Source organism: Egretta garzetta, unplaced genomic scaffold (assembly GCF_000687185.1).
Source record: "Egretta garzetta isolate BGI_Z169 unplaced genomic scaffold, ASM68718v1 scaffold445, whole genome shotgun sequence".
NCBI classification, from domain to species: Eukaryota; Metazoa; Chordata; class Aves; order Pelecaniformes; family Ardeidae; genus Egretta; species Egretta garzetta.
The window spans coordinates 850,729-860,105 of NW_009259855.1; positions in this window are offsets into that span (position 1 = coordinate 850,729).

Here is a 9,377-nt window from a genome sequence, read left to right on the forward strand (position 1 = left end):
TCAACACAGCATTTGTTTGCCAATAATTGGAGCTCAGATCTTTGCACAGGGAAGAGAGACATCATTAAAAATGTTATTAATCTGAAAACAAAGAAGATAAGCAACAAAGTACCAGATCAGAACAGGCCCTCCCCTTTGCACTTCAAGTCATGTTTTCCTTGCATGGCTGGTATGTGTGTTGCAAATACCATGTTGCAAAGTGTTTCTTTTGCCCTTGGAGGGAAACTGTTGGAAGAAAAACCAAACTTGGCATGAGGTTCTTCCCCAAGAAGGTGCAGAAGGCAGAGGATAACAAGACTATTGTCAATAATTCATCTGGAAGATTTATGTTTGGTATAGTTGAGATGAGGGATGGCAAAACCATGCTGTAAACTACCTTTCGTCCTGCCTTGCCCTTGGCCTTGTAGGCTATTGCATGTGCTCATATGCTCAGGCATCCTTCCCAGGGCAGGAGTGGCATGTGGAGGGTATAAGTTTATTGCAACTTCCTCTGCTACCCATTAGGGCAGATTTACAGCTGCTTTGTTCTGTTGCAGGAGCCAGAAAAGAAGCTCTAGGTTCCACCCCCTACTTTTCCCACATGAATAAATAACAGTAGTTGATAAAGAAAAATTAAGCTACTGTTGTCTTTGCTTTCATGGTGGGACTTATCAGCAAATGTGGGCAACTTACTGCTTGCATATAAAAACTCAGTCTAGATATCCCATTTTCTAAACCTTCCAAACATCTAGTAATCCATTTAGTAAGCACGTTTTTATCTTTCCTACAGAACACAATCATGTTGTCAATATTTTTTCCTCTCCAATGTCATTACAATGTTATCTGCAGTCTTCCAAGGTCAGCAACCTAAACGCAGTGCTCTTTCTTCTCAACACAGTATGTACGCAGTAGGCACTTTGCAACTGATTTTCATCTAAAACCTTTTGGTAAGACTTCTTGTGAAATCAGATGCTACAAGAAAGCATTTCTTTATCCAGCTTTTTACATGCTCGTTTATTGCATTGTCCAACAACAACAACAAATGTTTTCTGTAATTCTTACACTGTGTATAACTTTGAAAATTTAAATCTGCAAATAGCTAATCACTCTATCTTCTCTCAGCTTTTGCCTCCTGCGTGGATCTATAGAATCATCGAATCATGGAATGGTTTGGGTTGGAAGGGACCTGAAATTATTGAAAGGCCACAATAAGGTCTCTGTGGAACCTTCTCCAGGCTTAAAACCCCCCAATTTCTCATCCTGTCCTCATGGGAGGAGTGTTCCAGCCCTCTCATGGCCCTTCTCTGGACCCACTATAACAGGTCCATGTCTGTCTTTTACTGGGGACCCCAGAGCTGGATGCAGTGCTCCAGGTGGGGCCTCATGAGAGCAGAGTAGAGGGAGAGAATCGCCTCCCTCGACCTGCTGACGGTACTTCTTTTGATGTAGCCCAGGATACAGATGGCTTTCTGGGCTGCAAGCACACACTCCTGGCTCATGTCCAATTTTTCATCCACCAGTATCCCCAAGTCCTTCTCCACTGAGCTGCTCTCAATCCATTCATCCTCCAGTCTGTACTGATACTGGTGATTGCCCTGACCCAGGTGCAGGACCTTGCACTTGGCCTTGTTGAACTTTGTGAGGTTTGCATGGGCAAGTTAACAGAATGAAGGATGGTATCTCACATGGTGACAGGAGCAAGATCATGAGCTGTACAGCCAAAGCCTTCCCAGAAGCCCAGCATGAAGTAGACTTCCCTGAGACTTTATCATTTATTGACATTCATACTCAGTAAAAAGATCTCAAAACAGCAAATACTTTAGATATCTTTGATCTGTTAAGTTTGTAAAATCCAGAAAATGAAACATCTTGAAGTTAAGAGAAGGTTTAAGCATTTCATATTTGGGATAGGCTGACGATGCACACATCAAAAATTTCTGCTGGCTATTGTGACTTGGCTATCATGGAATACTAATGATCATGCACCTGAGGCACTAGGTAACACAGTTCCAGCTCAAACCTGGAAGGTTGTATGTCTGGAGGCTTCAGGTTTTCAGGATAGGACTGACTTCAAGGTGCGAAGCCTAATGAGGTTCAAGTATTCCCAGCTTCTTCAGCTCAGCAAGTTTGTCCTGGCTGTAAAGTTTTGTTAGCCCTTGGTCCCTCGGAAGAATTCTGATGTTTAATTTGCTGAAGCCCCGTCTTTTGGTGGAGCAGAAGAAAACTGTGAAAACCTCTCACTGGAGAACAGAGAAAGCCTTGTATCCAGATGGCAGCACCTGCAGAAGAATTTGGGGTGAAGACAGCTGAGCCACAGCTGTGGGACTCATCTGGCTTCCCAATCTATCCACCATTGTGGATTCTTATGATTGATCCTCCACCCCGGAACTGCAGAATGCCTTTTAGTTACTCTTTGTTTTATTACTTCTTTTTATTCTTCTTGGATGCAATCAATTATCCTTTGACATGATGACACTTTAAAAGATGGATCCTGACATAATTTTGTAGTCTTAATTTTCTGTCTGCCGTTTCTCTTTTAAATTTTCTTTTTTGCAGTGCTAGAACTTGATACAGTAGTTATCTCAGCTGGTGCTACCTATTAGATACATATGCTTTATTTCCCTTCATCAGTTGCCTTCCTCTAGTCTTGATTTTAGTTTCAGATTCAAACTTGTCTTCACTGCATTGACTCAGAGAAAAAATGAGAACCATTTAAACTTTGCCAGCGGTGGGGGAAGAACAGAAATAGGAAAACTTTTGGCACATTTGATTTTTCAAAATTTTTCCTCATGATAATAAGAAAACTTGATGAAGATTGAATGCCCTGGCTAAGTGGTTTTGTTTAGCTTTAAAAATTCAGTTAAAATGAATTTTTATTACAAAAGGAGGGGTTCTGAATAAGTGCTAAATGTTTCACATAAGGATTGCTTGGCTGGAAATAAACAGGAGAGGAGGAAGATAAGGGTCTGTTAGCTAACAGAAAAACTAAATCTCCATGTTATGTTGAATAGGATACTGGAAAATAGTATATAGGAATACGAGCTACAAGATGAGACCTTATGTGGAACTGCATTCTCTGATGTTAAAAAATGATAGACTCAAACTGAGACATATGTACATAGGGGCTGTCTGAAGGATCATGGGTACATCTTCACAGAAGGAAAATGAAAGAGCTTTGCTCTTGTTCAGCCTAGCACTACAAAGGCTGAGCTAAGATTGCTGTGTCTAATAACTTTGTAAGAGCAAATGTCAGGGCAAGAAAAGCAGTCTTTAGGGTAAATAAGAAGGCAAAAATGCCCCAAATGAGATATTAGTACATTTTGGCTGGAACTGGGGTAGCTGCCCAGAAGGAGGTGTCTGATACAAAGCACTTTAATTTAAAATAAGAGCTCAAAGAGTTCATTAATGTTTATGTGCACAAAGGAAAATGATGTTTGCAGAAGATACTGTGAGCAGCTCCAGTGCTGCGCCCATGCCAGGATGCTTCAGCCAGAGGAAGAATTTGGGGGACGGCAGAGAGGCCACACGCATGGCAGATTCCCGTGGCCAGAAGAAACAACTGAACCTGTCCTAAACCCAGACCTGTGCTTTTAACTGCTGAGGTGCTGCCTAAACGGACACGTCCTCTTGTGACTGACTTGTGGGTGTAGTGACACAGCTAACTTGGCCAAAAATGGTGGGAAGTTTTGGAGTGACCTGACCTATACTTTTTGTAACATTCAATATTCATCAAAACCAAATCCATTAGCTCCATTCAGATCTTCCAGAAAATCTGACTTAACATGGTGCCATTTGCACCAAGGAAAAGCTCTCTTTAACACCATGCATTACAGAAGTAATAAAGTGAAAACTAAATTTAAATGGTCGTTGATTTGTTTTGACTTGACATAAGTAACATTCTAAATTGTTTATTTACCAAGCATGGGATCTTCATTCTCCCACTTTTAAGACATTCCATTTATCTGAAAAATATTACCAAACCCCAGGTTATTAATGAAAATGTAAGAATGAAATTTTAATTAGAAGCTTTGGTAAGAGGTGTGGTTTGGTCAGTGCAAGCAATCCTCTTCTCTGACAAGACTATATTTATTTACAAGATTTTGTAGAAGAGGGGTTTAAAGTCACTCATTTTGCCAACTTAAGAACCTGTATTGCTGGGAAAAGCTCAGCCCCTGCCAAAAGCCCTTGGCCAGGGGCTGATATGGCGTTACCATGTCTTAAAGAGCTGGATGCAGTTCAGTGCTACAGCTTGCTGATTTCTTACTACTTTAGACCCCAACTCCTTTGCAGTGCATTAGTTTGCCCTTGTGACAGGCAAATGATGTACATCTGTGACCAAACTGACCCGTACTGGTATGCGCAGAGCAAGGAACCAGTGGGAGCACTGCACTGCTGCCAGACTGCACCTATGAGAAGGCATTTCTGCAAATACCGCGAAGCTGGCCAAAGGCCTTTTCTCCTACCCCTGGCAAACGCGTGCAAACTGGCTGAGCATGCTCCATGCATGCTCCGTGTCTGGATCTCCACACCTTAGCTCTCTGCCTCTGCGGTGGGAGCAAGTAGGGCTAGGTGGAAAGCTGGAGGGAGTTGCAAAACTTGCTACAGATAGTAAATCAATTTGTCTTGCTAGCTTTGTTGAGCTTGAAAACTGATGTTCTTTTCTCATCTTTGCCTCAGCACCTTCCTTTTCCCTGTTTTGATCACTCAAGATTATAAGCTTTTTGGGGCAGGGACTATGTCTTATTGGCAAAAGTATAAAGACATCTCAGCAAAAAGGATGAAAAACCGGGGCAGCTTGTTAACAGAAAATGAAAAGGAACTTTTAGTTCCATAAAGGTGATGAGGCCAAAATGTAGCCTAAATTGTAAAAATATGCTCTTTTATTCTTCAGGTTATACATTACATCACCCACAGTGTTTTGAAGTTTGTGCTGGAACAAACGGCCAGGCTTGCACATATTGTTAGCCTAAAATCTAATTTCTCAGCTAGTTGTTGTTCATTCTAAATAGAAAGTATCCGGTCTTACAGCTTCTCTGAAATTTTGTCTCATGCAAAAGAGCAAATTAGAGAACCATGTGCTTGCGTGTGGGTGTAGTAGAGTAGAAAGGGAAGAGAATGGATTTCTGTTTACTTCATATCCCCAAATGCTCTGTTAATTGCTTTCCTTTCTCCCTCCCTCTTCGCCCATGATGACAACAAAATCAGCTCTTGTCTATTGCTGTAAATTGCTCCTGTGCCAAATGAACGCATGGTTATAGAATCAGATAGTTTTAATGATATAAATTCAAGTCTGAAAAAAAAAAGATGTCTTCTAAAATATAGAAGAAATGAGTCATAGGTTTCCTTCTTTTGGTAAAAGAAAGAATATTCAGCTTTTCACCGCTCACATACAGTGAGGACAGGCCTCCTGCCTGACGTGTTGTGGAGGGGAGGAAGGGGATGTTTTTATACGAACTCCTGAATCCTCTTCCCTGCCTGAGGTGCCACTACACTGTTGGGCTAATGCCTCTCATCAAATTAACTGAGAAACAAACCAAAAGAAACCCCTTCGTCCCTGAACTATGCTGAAGTAAGAGGTCAGATACAGACATACATTTAAATACTCTTCTGGACACGGCCACGTGTGTGCTGTTCAGTGCGACGCTGCCACAGCATTTGTAAGCTTCTGATGAGAGAGCACAACTATTTACAGATGTGAAACTGGAGGAGAACACCTTTATCACAAAACCTCTGGTAGCTCCAGTGGCATTCTGAGCTTTTGGCTCTTTCTTGGAAAGCCACCCGAAACCAGCCACGGCATGTGCAGATCTACACTTCTCGTCAGCATGTCAGCAGCGAGTGCTCCTGGGCGTTCACTGAGTCTGCAGGCAGGTTTCCTCCTTCCTTCTCGTGGTACTACAAGAAAAATGCACCGACTGTGAAACCCTTTACCCAGGGCTGTGCATGACATTGGTGACAGAGCAGCTTTCTGGCCTGCTGATAAGAGAAAATCCCTGAGCGAGGGTGTGATGGGCTGGGGGAGGGCAACCGCACCACACTGCACCCCCTGCCTGGGCAGCACAGCCAGGTGTGAAAATCCCCCCAGAACACCTCCTGCTTCCTAGCAAGGGACACCACTGAGCAGTTTGTCACTAAGGGAAAAAACCATGAGCTCAGGAAGGAAAAAGGAGGAAAGGGCTCAGTATTTAAAACAGGTATGAAAGAGTGCCCTACTACCTTTCACAGCCTGCAGGATAAGTTTGGTTGTGAGCAGCCAGCAGGTAGGCAAGCACACTAGTGAGTACCCAGTTGCAGGAAAAGAGACAGTTTACGCAGACTGAAACCGGTGAGAAGCAGTTGCTCGGAAGTGCATGTGTACAAAAGCTACAGCTTCTGTGAGTTTTAGGGTGTCCTGCTATTCTAGGTGTGAAATACATATACATTTTTGATTTGACAGGCACTGCATTGACAACTTTCCATTGCCATGTGTAATGGAGGAAGTTCTATTTGCAGGAAATTTATTTTCCCTAAACCTCATCCCAGCAGTTTCTTTAATGAACCCCAGAGCTTCTGTTTACTTATTAACACTTGCAGAATACAAAAGCCCTAGTATTACACAGGATGCATTTCCTTTTCTTTCACCCTACTTCTCTCTCCCTGAAAGTCAATATTCCTCACAAAAGTAATTTGTTTTGCTGTAAATTTAGAGTGTGTTCAATAGTTATTGAAGTAGAGGATTAATGGATCTGTCTGGGGGCAGGCAAAGACAGCAAACGTTGCCCCACAGCTCTTCTAATACAGTGCAACCCTTGATATGTTATTTTGTTCCTCATGTCTCTTTTCAAGTCCGTTATGGGACTAAGACGACCATACGTAGGCAGAGGAATCAGTTGTGCATATGCCTAGGAGGAATTTTCCCAACTGACTGACCTACTGAGGAGCCTTTCAGCACCTGTGCAAAATTACTTGGCTAGAAAAATACACGGTATCAATGCTGACCATTTTTTTTAGCATCTACACAGAACATGTACAAATGCAAAGAGCCCCTCCTGTGTTTGCTACAGGCTCATGCCAGGCATCATGCCAGCTGATGTGTTAATTCTGCACTTGGATTATAAAAATATAGCTGTAACAGGGTTCACTTTTAAAAATCATTATTTTCTGGCACCCCTTCAACCACAAAAAGACTGTCCTGTTTTACATGTCATCCTTCTGATAAACAGTCTCTCATTATGTATGAGATTTTAGCACGATGGATGAATGCCAGTTGGCATAACTTCGTATCATAACGATGAGCACCTTCTCCACCAGTCAACACCAGCTGAGCGCGGTGATTTACATGCCCTTTGCACTGCAGATGAAGCTGCCTGACAGATTTTTATGGGGGAAGGAAGAGAAAATGACAGATGCTCCAAGCTGCACCCTTCGTTGTCACATAGGGGTGAGTTTCCTGGTGTGCGCACATCTTACACCTGGAGTCAGGGCTTCCCAAAGGAAGTCAGCTGTTACTCAGGCTGTTGCTTAGAAGAGCTCTCAGCTCATCAGGCATCAAGTACTTGAGAAGTCAACATCACATGTGTCACAATCCTTCCTTTTTTTTTGGTCCCAATTCACCTGTGTATCATTCCAATGTTAATTTAATCTATCTGCTGAGTTTGGAGGAATCAAACTAGCATGAGGCCAAAATGAATATATGCTGCCTCTTTTGGTTAGACAAACAAGACTTTGTTTCAGGTGTTGTTCTCCATGTGTTTGCATGGTGCACGCTGGACAAAACTGACACAGCTTGGTAAAAGTGCCATGGGCAATGCAATTGCACCAGCTTACTAATGGCACGCTATAAAGGGGGCTGCTCTGAGGTCAGTCTGTCAACCTCCTGGGGCTACACCTGCGTGCTTGGGCCTCTTTTTGATGCCAAATAACTCAACTGGAACCTGGCAAGGTATCTACAAGGCTCAGAAACTGATTTCTGGATATATTGTATAGGACTGTGTTGTGGCACGCTCAACCCTGCTGATGTTGACCCATACGGTCAGCAAAGGTGAGACCCTGGGCCCCGCTAAAATCATCGGATGTGCCCAGGCACTTCACTCCTCACCTTTGGAGAAAGGTCAGGGTCCCAAGCAAATCTCGTGTGGGGGAAGGAAGAGAAAATGACAGATGCTCCAAGCTGCACCCTTCGTTGTCACATAGGGGTGAGTTTCCTGGTGTGCGCACATCTTACACCTGGAGTCAGGGCTTCCCAAAGGAAGTCAGCTGTTACTCAGGCTGTTGCTTAGAAGAGCTCTCAGCTCATCAGGCATCAAGTACTTGAGAAGTCAACATCACATGTGTCACAATCCTTCCTTTTTTTTGGTCCCAATTCACCTGTGTATCATTCCAATGTTAATTTAATCTATCTGCTGAGTTTGGAGGAATCAAACTAGCATGAGGCCAAAATGAATATATGCTGCCTCTTTTGGTTAGACAAACAAGACTTTGTTTCAGGTGTTGTTCTCCATGTGTTTGCATGGTGCACGCTGGACAAAACTGACACAGCTTGGTAAAAGTGCCATGGGCAATGCAATTGCACCAGCTTACTAATGGCACGCTATAAAGGGGGCTGCTCTGAGGTCAGTCTGTCAACCTCCTGGGGCTACACCTGCGTGCTTGGGCCTCTTTTTGATGCCAAATAACTCAACTGGAACCTGGCAAGGTATCTACAAGGCTCAGAAACTGATTTCTGGATATATTGTATAGGACTGTGCTGTGGCACGCTCAACCCTGCTGATGTTGACCCATACGGTCAGCAAAGGTGAGACCCTGGGCCCCGCTAAAATCATCGGATGTGCCCAGGCACTTCACTCCTCACCTTTGGAGAAAGGTCAGGGTCCCAAGCAAATCTCGTGTGTGATGCACATGGTGGGCAAGACTGGCATGGGGAAAGGGGCAGGATAGGTTGTGTCCATGAGTCTGGACTATTCTGTCTGTCTGAACAATTTGAGTTAATATTTAGGCTTAGAGTCATCTTGCTGCTGGAGTTATACCAGACAAAACTGAAATGATGTATGAGTGAATAATCCCAGGCTCCCCCACTGGCTAGTGGGAAGAAACAGGCATTTCCAGGCTGGATTCATTCTTCTTCGGACAGAGATGAATCACTCTGTAGAGATGTCTCTTTCTCTTCGTTGACCACAGAGGGAGCCCAGGGTGACAACTTCAATGAACCTATCTGTAATGTAAAAGCCTACCTCTGGTGAGATGGAACTCACAACTAGTGTCACTTTCCAGTACTTTAAAAAGGGAAAGCAGCTTAAAAGAGAGAAATGCTCCCTGATTTCTAAGATGAGAGTTTCCCTCGTTTCTATGATAATCTTGCTAAGTCACATTTGGCAAGATGAGCAGGGAGATGCTACCACAAACAGATGCCCTGGGGTCAG